Raw genomic sequence first — 22,071 nt, 5'->3', positions numbered from 1 at the left:
CCGCCGCCATCATGCTTTTGAAAGCCTCCGTTTCCACAAGCCTATACGGCAGCATCTCCAGGCTGATCAATTTGGCTATGTGCACGTTTAACGCTTGAGCGTGCGGGTGCGTGGCGGCGTACTTGTGCTTGCGCTCAAACAGTTGCGCTAGCGACATCTGGACGCTGCGCTGAGAGACATTGCTGGATGGGGCCGAGGACAGCGGAGGTGAGGGTGTGGGTGCAGGCCGGTAGGCACTCGTGCCTGTGTCCTCAGAGGGGGGTTGGATCTCAGTGGCAGGTTGGGGCACAGGGGGAGAGGCAGTGGTGCAAACCGGAGGCGGTGAACGGCCTTCGTCCCACCTTGTGGGGTGCTTGGCCATAATATGCCTGTTGCACACCACTGTTCATCGGTCGTCAGGCGTCTCTGTGAAAAACTGCCACACCTTAGAGCACCTTGGCCTCTGCAGGGTGGCATGGCGCGAGGGGGCGCTTTGGGAAACAGTTGGTGGATTATTCGGTCTGGCCCTGCCTCTACCCCTGGCCACCGCACTGGCTCGGCCTGTGCCCACACCCTGACTTGGGTCTCCGCGTCCTCGCCCGCGTCCACGTCCTCTAGGCCTACCTCTACCCCTCAGCATGCTGTATTACCAGTAGTGCAGAAACAGAACGCTCTAATTAAATGTGCCACTTATTGATCTGTGGTTGGAGGCTGACTTCGCTTACGGAACACACAGCAGCGGCAGGAAAGAATTTTGCGCAAGCCTGCTGTAACACTTAGCTGGCTGCGTATGAATTAGGACAACTACCCCCAGCAGAGACCCAGTACATTTGTGGACAGGAATACAGCGGTGATGTAAGAGGCAACACAGAGGCAGGAAAGAATTTTGCGCAAGCCTGCTGTAACACTTAGCTGGCTGCGTATGAATTAGGACAACTACCCCCAGCAGAGACCCAGTACACTGAGGACGGTCACAGGCAGCCCAAATAGATTTTTTTTCCCAAATGTTTTTGGAAAGGCCCACTGCCCATATACACTAAATATGTCTTCTGTCCCTGCCTCACCACTACTGGCCCTGGACAATGTAAAATTACTGCAGGACGCAATGCTCTGCACGGCCGATATACAAAAAAAAAAAAAATGTGCAACACTGCAAAAAGCAGCCTCCACACTACTGCACACGGTTAGATGTGGCCCTAAGAAGGACCGTTGGGGTTCTTGAAGCCTAAAATAACTCCTAACGCTCTCCCTATAGCAGCTCCGGCACCAGCAGCACTGTCCCTGATCTCTGTCAGAATGCATCTGTGGCGAGCCGCGGGAGGGGCCGATTTATATACTCGGGTGACACCTGATCTCGCCAGCCACTCACTGCAGGGGGGTGGTATAGGGCTTGAACGTCGCAGGGGGAAGTTGTAATGCCTTCCCTGTCTTTCTATTGGCCAGAAAAGCGCGCTAACGTCTCAGAGATGAAAGTGAAAGTAACTCGAACATCGCGTGGTACTCGTCTCGAGTAACGAGCATCTCGAACACGCTAATACTCGAACGAGTATCAAGCTCGGACGAGTACGTTCGCTCATCTCTAGATATACAGATAATTCTGACAGTCCAGTTGCAATGTCGATGGACCCTGTAGGAAGATGCCCCTCAATTGATGTCCTTCTGCAAGTCCTGACCATTTTTTCACCAAATCATATAAGGACTCTTCAGGTGAATTATCTGACAACCGCTACATAAATAGTGTAGCCAAATAGTGCTGTACTAGAGGATAAAAAAATTAAAGGAAGAAAACACTTTATGCTGGGTTCCCACGGGACGGCTTCACCGCAGAAATCTCGTGGTTTTGTCGCAGCAAAAAACTGTGAGATCTCCGCAGGATAAGCGCAGCTTTAAAACCACGGCGCCTAATTTTTCCATTGTAACCAGCTCTCCTATAGAGAGGAGCGAGGCCGCAATGAAAAAAAAAAGAATTGACATACTGTGTCCTGGGAATCCACGCCACAGCGCTGGCTAATGCCGGCTTTGCCGCGACGGATTGTCTGCCCTGTGTGGACGAGATTTTTGACAAATCTCATCCACATGGCCGGCTGCTTACGGTATTAGCGGGTGCAGGCGAATTGGCCGCAGAAAAAAATTCCTCAGGAAAATTCCACAGCAAAACAATTAGGCTTAACCTATATTAGCCAACTTTGGGAGAACAGGCATCTGTTAACATTCTCAGAGTTATCTGACAAATTTAATATCCCCAAAGCAAATTTATTTTAAAGATATGCAAATTACCCACCTCCTGAATCCCTTCCCCTTCTTTGAGAATCAATGTGCCATCTAAACTTGATGTTTGGTTATCACCCCTACAGGGATCAAGCAAAGGTCTGTCCACCTGTTATGCCATATTAAACCACCCCTCAATAAACCCATTGCAATATATCAACAAAAAATCGGAGGAAGATTTGGAAATCCAGTTCTCAGAAAATCAATGGTATGAGGCATATTCGGCAGTGGGCTCAATTTCTAAGTGTACTAATCACTTTGAAAATTCACACAAGATACTGTATAGATGGTACCTAACCCCATGCTCCTTGAACAAAATGGCCCCTCATTTTTCCAGAAACTGTTGAAGGTGCGGGACGCCAGATGGTACTCTGCTACATCTGTGGTGGGGTTGTCCCTATGTGTTCAACCTTTGGAATCAGGCCTTCCAGCTTGTTACAAGCCTCACCAACATCCAAATGTTACCTAACCCTGCCCTGGCTCTCCTAAACATAGACGCAGATTCACTCCCAAACACTTTACGCACTCCAATAATGCATATCCTGATCGCCTGCAGATCTAGTATCGCCCAACACTGAAACAGTAACGCCATCTCCTCTATTGCTGACATAATTAAATTAGTTAACAACTGTTGGTTTGAGGGCATGAACTCCTGTCCTTTTAGTAAAAAGGAAAGGTTGAGACGTGACTGGGCCGCTTGGCTTCAGAGTTCTTACTGCTGCTTCCCTGAATTGATTCTCTAACAACATTGAGTTTACCTTTGACCTATTGAGAGCCTATATATCTATCATTTGTAATTACGAATTGACAAGTTAAGACTATTTTTATTATTTTCCCATTATATTTGTTTTGAAATTATTCAAATTTAAATATTGCAAGGTGAAAATTCTATTTTCTCATATATACTCACAGAAATTTTGATTTGCTTTCTGTACTAAAATACTGTCAAAAATCAATAAACTATTGTTACAAAGAAAAAAATTCCAGAGCAAATCCGCCTCGTGTAAACTCAGCCTAAGGCTGCATTCCCACGAACGTATATCGGCTCGGTTTTCACGCCGAGCCGATATATGTCGTCCTCATGTGCAGGGGGGGGGAAGGATGGAAGAGCCAGGAGCAGGAACTGAGCTCCCGCCCCCTCTCTGCCTCCTCTCCGCCCCTCTGCACTATTTGCAATGGGGGGAGGCGGAACGGGGCGGGGCTAATTCTCAGAACTTAGCCCCGCCCCATCACATCTCTCCCCATTGCAAATAGTGCAGAGGGGCGGAGAGGAGGCAGAGAGGCAGCGGGAGCTCAGTTCCTGCTCCTGGCTCTTCCATCCTCCCCCCCTGCACATGAGGACGACGTATATCGGCTCGGCGTGAAAACCGGGCCGATATACGTTCGTGGGAATGCAGCCTTAGAGTGCAGGGTAGTACAGAAGGCTCATACCATGTTAGGTAGCTTGACCTGTGGCGCAGAAAATGTAACAAGCACCAAACCACATTTTACTACAAATACAAGTTATACATTAAAAAGGCAACTTTTTAGTATTTTCTGTCTTTATAATTATGAAGTTGTATCATTTTCAGTTTCAGCCTTAATAACATCCCTTATGTTCACATCAATAATTACTGTCATCAGTTTTTTTGTTTTTTTTAACTCGTTTTATTGAACAGTTTATATTTCGTGCATTGCATGAATAAACAACTTTGGTTACATCATAGGCTCTTATGGTTCTGTAATTACAATCAAATACGTTACATTAACATATGCTGGTATCATATTAGCACATGGCGTCAGTGGAGGGCCATAACTCCCTCGTGAATTACCGGTTTATTCTAGGTGCGGTTGCTCTCAGCAGATTTTGGAATCGGTCTTGCGTGAATATTGTGCTTGTTGATCCGCACCATCTTTCCCACACCTTATCGAACTTGTCGGGGCATTTTCTATTTTTGTATACTATTTTTTCATATGGTAGGATAGCATTAATTATGTTCTGCCATTTTGAGAGTGTCGGGGGCGTCTATCCATCCAACGCAAAGCTATTGCCTTGCGGGCGTAGAATAGTGTCTTAGTGAGGAGTATTCTGTCGTGGTATTGCCACTGCACTGTCATCAGTTTTAATGTCAAGCATTGCAGTCAAGCCAATAAAATAACTTCAGTGGTATGTACCCCTTTTCAAGAAAAGGACGCTCCACTGTTATAAACCTATTTCAAGAAATTAATCAAATAGAAAGAATGAATTATGCCCCAGCAACACCACCTACTGGAAGACAGCATTCTGGCAAGTCTATGTTAGGTCTTTTAACAAGCCTTGTAAAAATGACTGGAAATATAAGTCAAAGCCGGAGTCTTCTCCGGGAGGAAAAGATAAACCATACATAGCTTCCTATTTCCATGCATTTCTCAGAGGAGCATGGATGATCTTATAAGGCACCTCACTAGTTGCTCTCCCTAAGGACAAACCATACCCTTCCTGACCTACATTATAGACCTCTCACACTGATATGGGCCAATCATCCTAAAACAGCTGTTTGTGTATGGTCTATTATGTCCTTCTGGAGAAGACTCTGGCTTATAGTCTAAGTCATTGTTACAAGGCTTGTTAAAAGGTCTAACATTGACTTGCAGGAATGATGCCTTCAAATAGATGGCTCTGCAGAGGCATCATTCCATCTTCCAATTTGCTTACATTTCCATAGGAATATAGTTGACCTTATAAGTCTCCTCACTTGGATGACCTTAAATGTTTCCCCACTAGGTGCTCTCCCTAAAAAGAAACCATACCCTTTCTGACCTAAGAAATTAATTGGAAATATTTAGGCTAAGAAATGGTGTTTAAAGGTAGTTACTAACTTTAAAATAGTTTTCTGATCATTCAAATACAGAAATGTGGGTGTCAAATTCAAAATGAATAAACTTACATAATAGTTACTGCAGCAATTCCCTGCCATGGTCCGATACTGTCCTCAACATGGACAAATAGTCTGAGCCTAGCTGCAGAAACAAAACAGAATGTCTTGATTTTTGAGAGTTTCTAATTTTCAGATTTGTCACCAAAGATGTTTACTTTTAAAGAGTGTGTTGTGGCCATTTTAATAAGAAACAAGTCTGTTTTTATTAGCATCAGTGTTAGTAAGCAGGACATGTGTTCTGTGTGTGTTCAGTGCTGTTTTTTATACTGGTGTTTACTAATATTGTTTTGATACTGCCTAGCACTCTTAAGACATTCTTATAATTGATTTCCTTGCTGAAAACATGCCAAGGGCATTTGAAAGTTATTCATAAAAGCCTGCAATCTGTTCACATTTATTTTATTTATTATGCATATCAGGTAGTATTATATAGTAGCAGTTACATTGAACTGAACCCATAATATAGTAAATGTGGTTGCTTTCACAAATGTATTACTAGTCAACAAAGTTTTCAGGTTTGCAAACAATAAATGTATAATATTAGGAATAACACTTATATAGCGGTGCATGGCACAAACTTGGGTGCTACGTAACTCTCTCAGCAGACACAGTCTATAAGACAGACTGCTTAATATGACAGGAAGCTCATCATGCCATGCCTCCTGTTTGGCCTTTTGCACAGTGTATGCATGCTTTGTTAATGAATATGGCATCGGCTTAATAATGAAAATTAAGACAGACCCAGCAAAAAAAAAAACTTGATAAACAACTTGCACAGAGTGTGACTCTGAAGCACTCTCCACTGTTTATGGCACATTTAGAGATGTTAGAAAAAGTAGCACTGGAGCTTCATAAGTCTGGCATTCGCCCTAAATGTCATGTTTTACTGCATGATTGCACTACGAAACTGCCATTCCCTTCAACCTGTGACCTGCTGCATTTTTATAGTTTCAAAACTCCTCTGTAAATTCTAATATTCATATTATTTACAGTATGGTACAATATACCATTTATTATACACACCACAACTCAATAATATGATCTCAAGAAGACAACAAACAATATAAACCTTCCCTAATACCTAAAACCCTTTTATTTATAGGCAGCTGTCCTTTGTTTTTCAGACAAGACTAGCTTATTTCCCTTCTGAAAAAAGCTGCTTTTAACAACTTTATTTGCTTAGTTTGAACATCATTTCCATTGATTAAGATAATTATTTATGGTCATCATTGAAATGACTGTGTTTATTTGTCAAGAAATTTTATAGCAAGGAATTTCATGAAAGTCATAAAATGGTAAGCAAATTATGCATCTCCATCAAACTCGGGCTATTAAAAAGAGAGCTGCACTTCTAAATAGTGCCAGCATCATGTCCATATGTTGGCAAACATAATGCACAATAAAACAGGGTAACATAAACAGCAATCCAAAGTAAATATCTTGAATTAATTACTCTCCATGAAGTTCTCACATCAGGAGTTGAGAATACATATGGATGAGGAAGAATTCAAAGTAGGAGTTTTATTCTGACTTTAATTTCAAAGGTTTGTGTGCTGCGGCATATCCATGTACTAACATCAACAGAAGGAACAGACGTTGTGGAATCATGTGAAGCAAATATACCAATGCAATTTTTTTTTCTAAATTACAAATGCTATTCTGTAAAAACAAATCTGCATTTATTTCAAATTTAAAAAGTTGCATAAATAGTAGCACTTTGTCACCTTTTACCTGTTCTACTTGTTTCCAGCTTTTGTAGAGCAAATTTTTAACTATAGATTTTCAAATTTTAGCATTACAGGTAATGTAAGTAATTTTAATAAATGCTTTATAAAAAGTATAACACATTTGAGACAGTTTTAAAGTATATCTGAGTTTTCATCAAATTTTCAAAAGCTTTTTAATGACCACTGCATTGCTGCTGCTTGCACTCAGTTTGAGCCCTGTGAATGCAGTTTTCCATGTAGATTTTCCTATTTTTTCTGCTGCCCTGCTGCTTGCTATCCACTTACAGATGTGGGGCATCCTAAATGAGCCATTTTGCCAGCACTGTACTGGTCGGGACTTCTTTTCCCACACTTCCCATGCTGCCTTGCATAGCCCTGCACCAATCAGCTGCAAGGCAGCATCCGGATGCCTACCACTCTGTTGCATGCAGTAACCATTTCTTTGCTACTAGAGAAGCCAAATGTCTAACAACTGGCAGTGGATTGTAAAGGTGATGGAAGGAAGGCACTTCAAACTTCATTTTTACTGGTAAAGCAAAAAGAAATGCAATAAATTACAAGATTGATGATATACACATAAACTGTTAGATGAACATGAGTTGTGTGAAACATTAGAGTCCACTTAAGGCTACTTTTATACAAACTGTAACTTATTGATAAATCTTTACCAGAATTCACAAAACCTTTTCATTCAGGCCCTTGTTGTGCAATATTCTAAAATTTCAACTAATTGTACAATTATTTATTAAAACTATTTTTGTTTGGGGGGCGTGGCCAAGCAGCCGAACTAACCGGTCGCATGTGAGTGGAGCTCCTGCTCCAACCGATGAGCCTCTAATCCTGCACTCATCCTGAGGACTCCCAACCCCAACACAACACCACCAGAGGGAGATTAGGAGGAGACCGAGCCGCCGATACTACTCCTGGACACCCGCGGCAGAAACAACATCAGCGGGGGAACCGAGATCCCGCGGCCGCCGCTGTGCTGCACAGGGCGCCAACTAGCCGGTGAGATCACAGACCCGACACTGCACGTAGCAGGAAACAAGAGAGCCCCGGAATAACAGCGGCGCCCCTGCAGTGCCTGCAGCAAAAACACCCGACGGCGAGCACGTGTAGCCGCGGCCACCGCCGTCATCTTGCGGCCGACATCAGCTGGTAGACAGGTACCTGGACCCGGCGCAACCTCGCCAACACGAGAGGGGAGGGGGCGAGCTCCCGGCGGCGTCTCCACAGCGCCTGCAGTGAAAAAGGTGCCAGCAGCAGTCCCGCAGACCCGTGACCGGAGCAGCCGACATTAAGCAGACAGGGCTGATAGACCACATCGAGAGGAGACAGGCAGAGGAGGTGCAGAGAGATTCCCCTCCTGAAAGATTGGGGAAACGCTGGGGTCAGTAACAACCAGCTAAAGGCACAAAGAGAGAAAAGCACCAGTCAATACAATATATAAAACCCGGAAACTGGGAGTGAAGCCTCTTCTCCCGCCACATCTAATGGGGCGCTCGCTGGGGCAACTATAGAACACCCCCAACACTAAGAAAGGGAGACACGTACCCTGAAGAATCCTCTCAGCACCAAATAGAGGCCCTCATAGACATTCTAAAAGAAACCCAATATACTGCAAAACCCTCCCAAAGCGGGAAATATAAAACAATCCAACATGGGCCCTACCAGACAAAATGCATCTGTTGACAAATTAAAAGCATTTGCCAGACACGAGGCAGGTAAAGACTCTGGCTCTGAATCCACCTCAACAACTCTGGCGGGATCGCCTACAGAAAAGGACACTAACCCCGCCTCATCCAAAGGTACAGTCAAGACCTTGCAACAATTATCCAAGCAACTACTAGCGGCAATCCAGACATCCACGACCACTCTCACCAGTAAAATTGACGAAGTTAAAATGGATGTGAGCCTCCTCAGACAGGACCTTCAAAACTTGAGAGAGCAAGTTACAAACACGGAGGACAGAATATCCACACTAGATGATACCGTCTCTCCAATGTCGGCTGCAATACGAGACCTCACACAGAAAGCAGAATATTGGAGACAAAAAGCCGACGATCTTGAAAATCATTCACGACGAAACAACCTGCGCATATTCGGCCTACCAGAACGAGCTGAGGGACAAAGAACCGAAGAATTCCTAGAAAGGTGACTCCGTGAGCTTCTCCCCAATGCTAGTCTATCACAGGTCTTCGTCATCGAACGAGCCCACCGCGTGCCAATGAAGCCGCCAATACCCGGGGCCCCACCTAGACCTCTACTAGCCAAATTACTTAATTCCCGCGACAGAGACACTATCCTGCAAGCTGCCAGAAAAGGAGGTCCCCTACGACATGACAATGCTACAATATCCATCTTTCCAGACTTCTCGGCGGATCTTCAAAAACAAAGAGCGTCATTCTTCAATATTAAAAGGCAACTCTGAGATCTACAGCTCCCATACTCCATGGTATATCCAGCAAGACTGCGAGTGATCGACGGAGACCGTACCCGCTTTTTTTACTTCGCCATCCGAAGCTGAAGAATGGCTAACCACCAGACGACTAGAAAGACAGTAATGTATACATAACCTAACCATTCTCTTTCCTCCGTCTAGGTGTTGGGACTTCTATACTACGCACAAACGCGTTACTAAAACCATTTAATAACACTGTAAACTCTTGATTTAAAGATGGATCGTCCCCTCTTGCCCCCCCCTTTTCCCCCCTACCCGCAGACAACACAACCCATTATGTCTATGATACAACAGGACACTAGAAGAACCAGTGAGGGGACGGCCCCTATCTCCTTTCCCCCACCCCCCTCTCCCTTTCCTCCTCTATCTAAAGGGAGTCCAACTAACCAATACCTGATAGGCCATCGTCGGCTTATACTATTGACCCAACAACCCAATAAAACCTCAAGTATAGCGGAACTTGAAGCTATACTGTGCAGGTTTCCCCGAGTACTAGTTAGCCACGAATACTAAATTAGTGAAGACTAAGTTTGTTTAAACACAAGTTGTAAAAGTTATAAGTTAGTTGTATACTATTGTAATGCCTTTAAATTGTATGCATCGAATGCTTAATGCTACTTCTGAAAACATACTGAAATACTGTTGCACACTACACGATAACAATGCTATCAGGTGCTGCGGAGGGGTATCTGGTAGCCAGAATACCAAAGGAAACTATACCCGGATCCAATTAACCCCAATCTATCAATGGCTGGAAGAACCTTTGTGTCCTGGAACGTCAGGGGCATGGGATCAGCCAAGAAACAATCAACTATAAATTCCTTAATACGCTCATGGCGACCGCATATATTGTGTCTACAGGAGACCCACCTCACACCTGAAACCTCTAAAACTTTGTTAAAACCGTGGATCCAATGGTCAGCACATACATATCATACATCATATTCCAGGGGGGTATCCTTATTAATAGGAAAAACACTCAGATGGGAAGTAGAACAACTGAAAAGAGATTCCGAAGGTAGATTTATCTTTGTAAGATCCAAAATAAATAACGACCCGTACGTCCTCCTATGCTACCACAATCCACCATCAACGTCAACAGCCCTCCTGGCAGAAGGTATACAATTCGTTTCATTCTCACCAGATGCAACGATTGTCTGCATGGGAGATATGAATATGATCATGGACCCTCTCCTGGACAGATTCGAAGGTGGTGCTCGGGGGGAGGGAGGTACGGGCGTGACCCGCCTGGCATCAATAATCTCGGTGACGGGATGGCTAGATCTATGACGTGTGTTCCACCCTCACCAACAAGAATTTTCCTGCCATGTGGCTCATAACAATGCGCTTAGTCAAATAGACTATTTATTCGGATCCCCCTCACTATTCCCGAGAGTAGACTCCATAGAATTCCTCCCAAGAGGGGTCTCGGACCACTCACCAATCCGCATGATTCTTAAAAACCTAGGCCCGTCTGCGGTTAGGAGACAGAGAATACACCCATTCTGGCTCTCATTGCTTGGTCCGAATGATCGTATAGCGGATCAAATCCAAATATATTATGAAGCACACGAAGCAAACTCTGATATGATGTTGGTGTGGGAGGCGTTTAAACCATATCTTAGAGGTTGCTTCAGATCCTCAATCTCCTTTATTAAAAAAACCACAGCAAAAGAAGGGGAACAACTGGCGGAGCAATGTCAAATACTAGAAAAAGAGTTTATTTCTGACCCCTCAGATACCAAGAAAAACCAATGGTTACAAGCGGGCAGAGATTATCTACTATACTTAAAGGAGAAGGCACAGAGAAGTTTGTTCTTTACTCGCCAATCCTTCTTCGAGCTAGGCAATCAGTCCTGTAAATTATTAGCGTTTATGACCCGACAAGAAACCGCTCCTCCGTCCATACTTAGGATTAAATCAACAGAGGGCACAATACTTACAGGCCCCAAAGATATACTAGACAGATTTCAACAATTCTACTACGAACTATACCAAACCCAAACTAACTATCTCCCCACAGAATTAGAGACCTACTTAACCAATATAACATTCCCAGTATTGCAAGAAACACATAAGGCCCTATTGGACTCTCCCATTACAATGGAAGAGATCGGAAAGGCAATGAAGGATATGGCAAAAATAAGACCCCCGGGTACAGACGGCCTACGAGTAGAGGTCTATCTACACTACAAGGAAGAAATTACGCCACACTTACTATCGTTATATCAACACATATTTGAAAAAAATCACCTCCCAAAGTCAATGCTAGAGGCCAACATAGTCCTTATCTTAAAACCTGATAAGAACCCAGAGGAATGTGGGTCGTATAGACCCATCTCTCTCTTAAATACAGATTACAAAATCCTTACCAAAGTACTTGCCTCTAGACTAAATCAAGCAATCAAGGACATCATACACCCCGACCAAACCGGCTTTATCCCCGGAATGTCTACGTCAGATAACATTAGAAGGACACAGGCGATTGCACAGGTGGGATGGAGGTGGAGATCGAATTGGGCCTTGGCCTCGCTGGATGCGGCTAAGGCATTTGACTCAGTGGAATGGCCATATTTGATAGAAGTTTTACGACAATTTGGATTTGGAGAATCATTCATTAAATGGGTCTCTATCTTATATAACTCCCCGACAGCTAAATTAATGGTAAATGGCCTGACCTCCACCTCCTTCCCACTCTACAGGGGGACCCGACAGGGATGCCCGCTCTCTCCCCTCCTATTCGCAATTGCCATAGAACCACTGGCCTTGAGGATCCGGCAGCGCACACTATACAAAGGAATCCAGATAGGACCCAGAGAGGACAGGATAGGGTTATATGCAGACGACATAATACTCTACATGTCGGAGCCCCGGGGTACTCTACCATTGGCCATCTCTCAAATAGATGAATTCGGGAATTTCTTGGGCCTACGTATTAACTGGCAAAAATCCACCTTCATGCCGCTGAAAACGGGGGAATGGCAGACGGGAGAAGCATTTTATAAACTACAAATTGTCCCCCATTTCAAATACTTAGGGATCCACATTGCCAGAGACCACACCCAAAGTTTTGACTTAAACATCGCCCCTCTAGTAACAACCCTGCAAACAAAACTAAAAACCTGGAGTCCTCTACCATTGTCTGTAGCGGGCAGAGTAAACCTTATTAAAATGATAATACTCCCCAAATATTTATACTGCTTGGAGCATGCAGAGACAACTATACCACAGAAGTTCTTTAAAAAAACTAACTCATTAATAATATCATTTATTTGGGGGAAATCCAGAGCCAAACTCCGCATGGAGACCCTGCAAAGACCCAAAGAGTTAGCAGGAATGGCTCTACCAGACTTTAAAATATATTATCTAGTGGGACAAATCAGATATATCCGTCACTGCTTGTCGGGCTCTCCTCTCCCAAACTCCGAGCACCACCTGATGTTCTTCCTTTCGGAGGCATCACTCTGGATCCTCCTGGAAAAACCAGGTCTATTGACCAGACAGATGCTGCCCATCCATAGACTCGCAAGAAATGTATGGAGGGCGTGCAAACAATTGACTAAACAAGAAAATACCCCTTTGGAAACCCCTTTGTGGGACAACAGAGCATTATCACATCTATTGAACCTACCGGACAGACAGTTTTGGTCGAACTTGGGAATCACCACACTAGAACACCTATATATTGATGGAATATTGGCTTCCTTCGAGCAGCTACAACAAATATACCAAGTACCTAGAGTGGGCTTCTTTAGATACCTACAACTCAGGCATGCCCTGACAGCACAATTCCCAGAGCCCAGACGACCCTTCTCTGTATACCCACTAATAGGCATACTGCACACCCAAGGACCTAAAGGCCTAATCTCGGCGCTATATACCCACCTACTTTACTCCAAGATCCCCACCACGCCAATGACAGTGATGGAGAGGTGGAAAGAACTTATTATTGACTAATGAGGACTGGGAGACCGCGATGTCCACGTACACCGAGGTCTGACCAGCCGCAAATAATAAGCTAACCCAATTATACATTCTACATCAATTGAGCTGGAGAAGGGCAAAAAATAACCCATGAGTGGCTGTCAATTGCCCGAGATTAAGAGTACAAATTCCTTTCCAGTTCCACTATCAGGATTCTCCCATGTTAATTGTATGCGTGAGAAAATTTAGGACTTGCCCTAACTTTCTCACATGTAGTTAATACTACATGTGAAAAAAACAGGGCAGGGCAGGACTTATCTTCCTGCTTTTTTCTTTCAAACTTACACGCACTAGCGTGGAATTTGAGTAGTCTGGCAAAAAACAAAACTGTTTCAGCGGGAATATACTCCGTAACAGTGAGCGTATTAGCGCAAGCACCCATGTGCTTTTTCCCTAAACATGGGGAGAACATACAAACTCCATGAAGATGTTGCCCTCAGTCATAAAAATCAGAGTTGGAAGGGGCCTTTAGGGTCATCGGGTCCAAACCCCTGCTCAATATCGGATTGACTGAATAATCCAAGACAGATATCTATCCAGTCTCTGTTTGAAGACTTCCATTAAAGGAGAACTAACCACCTCCCGTGGCAGCCTGTTCAATTCATTGATCACCCTTACTGTCAGAATGTTTTTTCTAATATCTAAGCTGTGTCTCCTCCCTTTCAGTTTCATCCCATTGCTTCTAGTCTTTTCTTGCGAAAGTGAGAATAGGGCTGATCCCTTTGCACTGTGACAGCCCTTCAGATATTTGTAGACAGCTATTAAGTCTCCTCTCAGCCTTCTTCTTTGCAAGCTAAACATTCCCAGATCCTTTAATCATTCCTCATAGGACATTATTTCAGAACACTCACCATCCTGGTAGCTCTTCTCGGAACTTGCTCCAGTTTGTCGATGTCTTTTGAAAAAAGGGAATTCCCAGTACTGGACATGGTATTCCAGGTGAGATCTGACTAAGGAAGAGTAGAGGGGGATCATTACCAAACGTGATCTAGACTCCATGCTTCTCTTAATACATCCCAGAATTGTGTTTGTTTTTTTTTACTGCTGCATCACACTGTTGACTCATGTTCAGTTTGTGATCTATTAGTATACCCAAGTCTTTTTCACTTGTGCTGCTGCTTAGCCCAATTCCTCCCATTCTGTATGTGCATTTTTCATTTTTCTTGCCCAGTTGTAGGACCTTGTATTTCTTCTTTTTAAATGCCGTTCTGTTAGTCACCACCCATTGTTCAAGATTTTCTAGATCTTTTTGAATCCGCTCTCGCTCTTCTCTAGTGATAGCTGTCCCTCCTAGCTTTGTTTCGTTAGCAAATTTGATCAGTTTCCCCTCAATTCCCTCTTCCAGGTCATTTATAAAAATGGTGAAAAACACTGGGCCCAGGAAATAGCGTTATAGTACCCCACTTGACATATTCTTTCAATTGGATATGCAGCCATTTATGACCACTTTTTGAGTACAAGTATTTAGCCATTTGTGAATCCACCTAACAGTTGCCTTGTTAATCCCAAATTTTGTCATTTTTTCAATAAGTGTGGTGTGAGATACTTTCTCAAATGCTTTACTAAAGTCAAGATATACTATATATACCAATTTTTCCTGATCAACCCAGTCGGTGATTCTGTCATAGAAGGAAATTAGATTTGTCTGGCATGACTTGTTTGTTACCGACCTAACAAACAAGTAGGACCTATCTTCCCACATTTTTTTTCAAAATCCTGCACTATGACATTGAGTTTGAATGGCCAGAGGAGAATAAAAATCCTGTTCATGCACAACTATGCTCCATAGCAATGAGCATAGTTGTGCATTCAGCAGTCTGAAACTGCCCTTAGATGTACTATGTGCACCTTCATATTGGCTCCATGCACATGGCTCTAATCCATCATGGAGAAAAAAAAAACCTTCATACTTTCCTATTCACAAACATTATACATTTTACACTGCAGTAAAATACTACAAAACAAATCTGTCCTAAATGCTTTCATCTCTTTTATTGCTTATAGAACATTCTTTTCATTTATATTAGTTGATTGCATGTTCAAGCCTACGGGGAGTTATAATTCAGAAATCAGAATCCATTTGTTGACATCATCATTATATTTACATTTCATAATTGAATTGAATAGTATAATATCTTGTCGTCATCCATCAGTATCAAAGACTGTGATGTGCCAAAAGTGAGGAAGAACACGTATTAAAGCATAAGTGCAAAGCAATGAATTAGCAGGGATGAGTAATGACTGAATCAGTGACAAGCAATGTAGCAAAATCACAGGGGCAGACATAGAAAATGTACTCAAATCACAGGGGCAGAATAAGGATAAGGTATTTTGCAGCCCCATGTAGATAAGGGACATAGCTCTTCCACCCACATCACATGCAAGAGATTAACTGAAAAAACTGCAATGTAAATGATATATTTTAATGATAATTTTGGCCCCATAATGTCATGTCTTGAAAGAGCTGAGCCCCACATCACCTGTTTTGCACAATCCCCTAAATCACAATAATAGGTGATAATCGAAGTTTCACTCTGCAATTACACTAAAAAAGAAGCATGTTAACCCCTCGATGGTGCAGCTATGTTTAAAATGGCTGTGATTAGAGGTATCTCCAATCGTGGCTATTTAATTCCTTAGATGTGATGGTGGATGCTGACCACGGCATCAACATTTGTAGACAGAGGGGTGGCAGTAGTTGCCATGACTGCCTAGGGTCTAATGATAGCTCCCAGGCCTGCCATGGAATCAAGCCCATTAAGCTCTGCCCATGGCAGGGCTTAATATGGTTACATTGAAATATTGCAGTATATTGTACAAGCGATCAAATCATCACAAGTTCAAGTCCCTTATGAGGAATAAAATATAAATAGAATAGGTCTAATACATTTTTTTAAATATCAAAAAATAAAAATATTAAAAATGTAAAAAATTTATTGGCATTGCCACATCTGTAAAATTCTGAACTATTAAAATATTACATGATTTATCCCAAAAAATGAACACTTAAAAAAATTACACAATGGCAGAATTTAGCTTTTCCCGTCACATTGCCTCCCAAAAACATTTAATAACATGTAATCAAGTCTTATGTAACTCATGAGGGTACCAATAAAATATATAGTTTAATTTCACTGTAATCATAATCACCCGCAGAATAAGGTTAACAAGCTATTTTCACCACATCATGAGTGCCATAAAAAATGAACCCAAAGAACGGTGGCACAAGTGAAAATCTTTTCATTTCACCCACCTAAAAAATGTTTACATTTTTCTTGTAGTAAATTATATGGGTTATTAAATTGTACCATTATAACATAACTTGTCCTACAAAAAAACAAGCCATCATATGGTTATGTCAATGAAAAAATTTAAAAACGTATAGCTCTTGGAAGGTGAGGACAATAAAATAAAAACACAAATAATGTCTCAAGAGTGAAGGGGTTAATTGACCACTGCTTATTTCTAACCTCTTTAGGCTTGAACATGTTCACTAAGCATTAACCCCATGCATGGTGTCATCAAAACCAGCTGCCATGGAACATTTTACTGTCAGTCTGCCGGGTGCCCAGCTGTTATGAATAGTGGGTAATAGGCAAGATCTGAAACATCTGGCATTCTGCACCTATCAACTTCTGAGAACAAATCTAGAAATATTAGCTTTTCATGCCAACTAATCAAATACACTGTTGAGCATTTGCAAATGAATTGAAACCTTGAGTGGAAAAATCAAGATCAGAGTCGTATGTGTGATATGATGTCACTGCACATCAACTTAATAAAAATTAGTTTTAATAAAGAGCTTAAAAGCAAAAATGAAGCATGTGCACAATTTATAGACACATAGTAACATAGTATGCTAGGCTGAAAAAAGACAAATGTCCATGCAGTTGAGTCTGTTTTTAGCCCCCCACGTTGATCCATTGAAGCCAATTTACCCTTCCATAATGGAAGTTAGAATAATCCCTGGATCAACACTCTTCAGAGAAAAGTTATTTCCTGACACCAAGTCCAGCATTTGGAAGATCCTTGTATCAGCAACCCTTCTGACTATTTAATGTCTATATCCTGTAATGTTGTAGTGCTCTAAAAAGACGTATAGTGCCCCCTTAAACTCCTCTATAGATTTTGCCATCACCACATTCTCAAGCACAGCATTCCACCGTCTCCTCTGTCTTACAACATATTTCACAATATCACACTACACAGATTGCATTGAATGACTGGTTCATCCAATTGCAGTCACAGCTAAACAAGAAATAATGAAGAGTCTCTGGTATATACCAGATATAGGTAAGTGGTTGTAATGACAGCTCTGTTATGAGGGATGAATTACTGGTGCGTTACTGCATTGTCAGTGCAGGTATTCACTTTTTTGATACTCCTTCTTTGAGAAACTCATGTCAGTAGTATTCTAATGCACCTCACATAGAGCATTGATCATTCCATCAGTGTTGAGCGCTTTCTGTGCATTTTAGTTGGGCTGTAGAGATATCACTATGCAAAACTCTATTTATTGCTCCCTAGGATGATGATTAGCCGAGAAACACTTACACAAAAAAATGTAGAAGGCCACCTGAAAATCAGAACTTCCAAACATATAATAGTGTGCAAACAGCAGCAAATGAGCAGGTAAGGTGAACTTGATATATTTTTGAAAACTTGTTGAAAACTTGGGTATACTTTAAGGAGTACTCCATTGTTCTTCCTTTTCTCATAGATACAAACCCAGTATTAGTATAACCACATGGAATTAGGAAACATTAAAATGTAATCAGATTAGTTTCTTGGATCATTCATCTGGATAACTGTATGTATTAATTATACCTGTAGGACCAATGCTTAGTCAGAATAGCTCATTTTTGATCTGATTAGTACCTTTAACTGCAATTTGTCCACTGTGCCTTTATACTGAAATCAATCCTAGTTTCCAAAACCTTTAATTTCCAGGCATTTAACTGTTCTATGTATCAACATTTTTAACTTTTCCTAGTTTGCTTATATCATTATAATATATGTACTTCAATGGATTGTTCAGGATTAGAATAAAAAGGAATGCAAGTTTTTATTCCATGTAAAAGGGAGTTGGTATAATGCCTCTACAGTGCCACCTACTGTATTAGTAGGCAATTTTCCTACAAGTCAGTGTCCGACCTTTTTACAGGTCTTGTAACATAACTGGGAATGTAAGCTGAAGGCTGGTTCAATATTGTGGATGTTTTCAAAATACATTACATTTGTATGTCATCAATTTTTCATCTCTATTTGCCTCTGTTTTTATTATGGTCCATTGGGCAAATACTGATCCATATTTGCCTGATAGGAAAGAATACAAATGTGGAGGCAAATATGCAAAGAAATAGATAATGCTGTATTTTGAAAAATGCCATAAAAATAAAATCTGGTTATGATTAGCCCTACAGGTTTACATTAGCTCCGTATTATAGTCTCTCCAACACAGAACTATAAGGAAGAAAAAATATTCTCTAAAAGTGGCCAAACGAGGGTCTTCTTCAGAAGAGGATGATAACCATGTACCGTCATGCTGTTTCGCTGTTTTCTGCCCCTCAACATTGTGCAGTAGGTTTCTGGCTTGGTAAGTGAGGGACCAATGACGTGGTTCAGGAAGTGTACTTCTTTCACAAACACTAAATAAATTACTAAATTACAAATCTTTACTTAGGTTGTTTCTGGTAATGGGGCTAAGATAAAATACTACACAAAAGTCCTTCAAAAGATATGGTTCTAGTTTAGGAGATAGAAAAAGTACATCTTTGTTTTTCTAATACTGGACAATCCCTTTAAGTCAGCAGTTCTTACAGCGGAAATGCAGTAGTACATATACTTTATGATAACTCAAGGGCAAGTTAACTCACAGGAGTATGAGACAGGTGACACAGAAAGGAAATTAAGTACAACAAGAGAATTAAAATTCATCTAGGACAATTTTATTTTCGTCCCACGCGGCAAAGTATGGATGTGTCCACCCTTAACTGTTCTTGAATTTTGTGAAGTTATATAATTTATCAGGATAATAATTAAATACATCTTACGCCATCCACCAAAAAAACCCAGACAGATGCTGGGGCCTACTGTGCCTGGGGAGGCCCACTCAGCGGTGGGATCAGTCCAGTCCTTGTTCTGTTGTTTTTTTAAACTACTGTATCTGTGTCTGTGAGACCTATAGATTACTAAGTGGGCTCAGTGAGGTTTATAAATTACTAAAGAAGAAAAATGCCTCTTGAAAGTCCTGCCATATGTGGCAACACATGTGGCTGCAGGATGTCCTGAACATATCGCTGAGCTGTCTTTGACCATACAGCTACTTAGGGTGACCAACTGCCTTATGTGATGATGTCTCAGACCATCACGGCAGCAGTAGGGGCAAAGTGAAGCTCCACAGCAAAGGCAGGATTGAGACGCTCACCCCTAGGTCTCTACACACAAACATGGTCGACGTCAGAGCCAAAAAAACAAAACTTGGATTAATCACTGAAGACAACCTAGTTTTACTTTGAATCAGTCCAGTTTTGTCGTTCAGAACACCACTGAACACAGAGGCAACAGTGCATGGTGTCAAAGACAGTACATGTAATGGGCACCATGAGACCAAATGTGTTCAGCCAAGTACCTGGAAATGGTTCCGACAGACACAGGATCCTGTAGCGATAGTGCCACCTGTCTCTGGATGGCAGACAATGAAACAATTGGAGCAGCTTGTGCTTATTGGACGATCAAATGATCTGCTCTACTGGTGGTCTGTCGAGGGCATCCTGAACCCAGTTGCCTTGTATTCGTGTCCTCATTTATACACTGGTGCCAACACCTCCTAATAGCCTGTTCATAAAGGCCCAGGTGGTGGACAATTCATCATTACATCCATCCAACACTGTTAACTGGGCAAAATCTCCTTTTGTGTGATATGAGCATGTATAGTGGTTAGCAAGCTCTATAAAAGCAGAAAAAGAGGTCCACTACACACAAGTAGCCTCTGAGAGCCTTTTTATAGGCCAATGGTGGAAGCAGTTTTATAGCCTCAGGTGGCAAGACTGTTCATCCAATCACGCCACAACTCTAATCATTCGCATATCTGCCTGAGATGTAATTACATGGCATGTTCTACAGCAAAATAACAACTCCTTCTAAGTGCTTGCCAGCAATGAAGGAAACCCCCGGGGAGATGAAGGAAATCCCCGTTGCTTCCCCTCATCTCTCTCTCCAGCAACGCATATTTTTAGTCCACTCGGTTCGGCGTGGAAAGCTCAGGACTTCAGTGTGGTAAAATCGTCCTTTCAGACAATTTTCTGCAACTATAGTTGCAACTTTTTTGCACAGCGAATATCTGCGTGAATCTCACGCCTATGTGAACGATCCCTTATGCTGTATTAACACTTGGTGGATTTTCTGTAGCAGAAAACCTGCACCAAAATCTGCATCCAAATTCACATGTAAGGGCTTAAACAGAAGGGTGCATGCACTAATATGCACGTGAACCAGCATTTTTTTGACTTTTCAAACTCTGCGCTATTGGACATCAGCGACTGAAAAAAATGCAGTAAGATAGATACAGCCCTATCTTTCTAGCACAGAGTTGAAACTAAACTATTGAAGTGAATGGTTTGTTTTGTCTTGTTTTGTGGCCGTGATTTTCGTGTGAATGGGATTTGCTACTGCTGTAATACATTGAAGATCTTTCGCAGTCAATTCTGCTGCGGAAATTTTGCCACACATCCATCACATGGCTATATATATATATATATATATATATATATATATATATATATATATATATATATATACCCAAGGGCTTTGTAAAGTAAGTTCTTGATTTTATAAAATGTGTCACATATATTGTATTGGGCAGTATTAATTGTGTGGTATTAATATTCCCCTCAGTATGCAGTAGAGGTGTATTTTATTGTGAAACATAAAAGCTAATTGTATTATGAAGTGTTAATAGTTTTACTGTGGAGCATACATATTCATATTACCTATTATGTGCGTCTTATAGATAGCCTTTGTATTATTCAGTAATAATAATGCTTTTATTATGCAGCATTAATTATCATTTTATTATAATAATTAATCTTACTGTGTGGTATCAATGCTTTTTTTATTGTGCTGTATTAATTCTCATTTTAGTGCAGCATTATATGTCATTGTGTGCAGCATAAATGTACACTTTTTACCACTGTAGTAATGCTTATTTTATTGTAAAGTATTTTCAGTATATACTGTTGTATTAATTTTCATTCATTTTACCAAATGTTCACCAAATACGTTTATTCATATTTACCCCTCGGAGTTCTGGCAGTTTTTTTCTTTGCATTCTTTTTAGGCCCCCAGTGGGAACAACATAAAGAGGAGGCAGGGATTTTTCAATCCCCGGCCAGAAGAAATGAAGAAGACCAGGGGAGAAGATGAGTCGGAGCTGGTCAGCGCTTCTAGGTGATGTATTATTTAGGTTTTTTTCTGCAGCTTGGGCTTATTTTTGGGGTAGTGCTTGTATTTCAAGTTCCCCCCCCAAAATTCTCACTGTGGGGTGTCCCCTCATCACTGAAAACTGTGACAGTGCTGTCACAGTGTTCAGTGATGAGGGGACTCCCCACGGAGATGTTACAGCTGTTACAGTCATGCTCCTCAGCCACTGCTATGACAGTTGTGGCAGGGGATTCCTTCATCTCTGCCCGGAGTCCCCTCATCACTGAACACTGACAGGAGGGGACTCGCCGCGGGTATGAAGGAATCCCCTGCT

This window comes from Eleutherodactylus coqui, chromosome 1 (assembly GCF_035609145.1).
Source record: "Eleutherodactylus coqui strain aEleCoq1 chromosome 1, aEleCoq1.hap1, whole genome shotgun sequence".
NCBI classification, from domain to species: Eukaryota; Metazoa; Chordata; class Amphibia; order Anura; family Eleutherodactylidae; genus Eleutherodactylus; species Eleutherodactylus coqui.
Note: the sequence above shows the minus strand (reverse complement) of the source record.